Source organism: Clupea harengus, chromosome 23 (genome assembly GCF_900700415.2).
Source record: "Clupea harengus chromosome 23, Ch_v2.0.2, whole genome shotgun sequence".
NCBI lineage: Eukaryota > Metazoa > Chordata > Actinopteri > Clupeiformes > Clupeidae > Clupea > Clupea harengus.
In genome coordinates, this window is record NC_045174.1 from 17,494,062 (window position 1) to 17,496,561 (window position 2,500).

Consider the following 2,500-nt stretch of genomic DNA (forward strand, 5'->3'; position numbering starts at 1 on the left):
ATTGGAGGCCCTGGGCAAAGAACTATTTTAAGGCCCCCCACCCCCAAAATCCACCCCACCAAAGCACCAATCCCCTCCGAACCCACACCCACCCAGACACACACATACACACACACACACACACTTAATGAGCCATGTTATGTGAAACGGACATTTATTGTGAATAGATGACTTTAACAACTAAGCAGTTGTAAATTATTTGAATTATGAGGTTTTGAGTGCAGTGTAATAGTAGTGTAACTTTTTGATTACTTTATCGAAACAATGTAACTTGTGACATTTGATTACTTCTTTATACTTCTAATGAATGTTTTCAACTGTATTAATTGTCATCCATTTAAATCTGGCAATATTAACCTCAACCTACAATATCCTTCAACACTTGAAGGCTACTGTCAAACATCTTCCAAAATCTTTCATAAAACTTCATAATGATTTTACTTTACAGCATTATTATGAATTGTCAATCGTTTGCAATGACAAGTGATTTATTTTAATTCTTAAAAAAAAAAAAAAAAAACTCGGAAGTACGTTGAGGCCCCCTGGTGGCCGAGGGCCAGAGCAACTGCCCGCCTTTGCCATGGAACGCACCGCCTCTGACGGCAATCCACCGCTGTATAATATAACAGTTCTGCTGCAGCGTGTCCAACCCAGGTGATTAGCCAGGGACCTTGAGACTTACATCACTGCTGTTTTAGTTTGAAACTAATCCTAGCCAGTCGTTATGAAAACACAGCTACTTAGTAATACTTCTCTTGTTAAGAATTTTTGAGAGGTCACAGTGGATCAGAAAATCACAATGTATTTGCCAGGTGCAAGTTACTAATTAAGGTACACATTCAAACTAGGCTAAAGTGAATAATCTAAAGTTACAATCGGCCATAGAGACTCCCTGAAGTCAAACCAAATCTAAACATGAGTTGTTGGAGAGGAGGTGGGTTGGCTGGGTGTGTGATAATGCACAGTTATCAATAGTTCAAATCACAATAACGCACAAGGGTCAGCCAAAACAGCCAATGCCTTAAAGGGCATCCAGACATGCCCTGAGTCATTTAACACACACCACTGCCAGCAGAGGTTTTAAGATCAGTCTGTCCCAACAGTAGTAGCTGTACACACAGACACACAGACACACACACACTCCCATCATTAATACTGCATAGAGAGTAACTACGCAGGAACAGTGGTAGTGGGTGCGGTGGCTGTACACACACACACACACACACACACACACACACACACACACACACACACACACACACACACACACTCCCATCATTAATACTGTATATAGAGAGTAAGTATGCAGGAACAGGGGCAGTAGCGGTGTAGCGGTGTAGCGGTGAGGATGACTGCGGCGGTGGTGATGGCGGCTGCTGACGCTGAGGCGTGGGGACAGATGTTTACTTTTGCATTACATGCCCGCTCGTTCGCCCTGTGCCAACCCACCCGCGCCCAACCCACACGCTGACGCCCCCTCCCTCCGTCTGCCCATACTTAATTTCAGTTTTTGCTCCCTCTCTTTCCTTCGCTCTCTCTTTTTCTCGCCCTCTCTTTTTCTGGTGGTAACACGGACATGGCGATCGCGCCACGAGTTGACACGGCCTTCCGACAACATAAAAATACACACAATCTGTCTCTCTGTCTCTTTTTCAGTCTCTCTCTTCCCCCTCTTTTCTCGTGTCTTTCTGTGCCTCTCTTCTGTCTCTCTAGCCCTCCCTCCCTCCCTCCCTCTCTTCCTCTCCTCCTCCTCTCTGTCTATTCTACTTCTGTCTCTACTCCTCGCTCCTGCTTGCTTTCTGTCCAAACACTGAGCCCCCCCCCCCCCCCTCCAGGGGTTCGCTGTGGGATCCTCACTGATTTTATTTTTTATTTTCACCAAACTATTGTGTCATTACATAAAACAAATTAAAATTATCACTATTAGATCACTCCCAATCCCATCATTCACACACACACACACACACACACACACACACACACACACACACACACACACACTCCTTTCACCCTGGGAGTGTGATGCATCTTCTCTCAGGGGGCTAGTTTGTGGTGAGGGGTGCGGGGGTGGGGGTGGGGGCGGGGTTAAAGGGGGATTTGTAGCCTGATGATTGGCTAGAGGTCCTGTTCGTTCCCTCCTAGGGCAGTGTCAGCAGGAGCAGAGGGCTCCTCTGCCAACTCCTGTCACATTAGTCCAGGCTACTGTCAAGGGCATCAACCCCTCACCCCCCAACACACACACACACACACACACACACACACACACACACACACACACACACACACACAAGCCCCTCCACGCTTTTAGTCATTGTCCCCAAGCTGGCCCCCCCTCTCCTCCTCCTCCTCCTCCTCTTCCTCCTACTCATCTCACCCCACCACCACCCTTGTGTCGACCCCTTGAGGATGATGATGATGCCTTCCAGCTCCTGAGGATGATGATGATGCCCTCCAGCTCCTGGCTGAACAGCAGCGGACAGCACCTCAGAACGCACAGAAT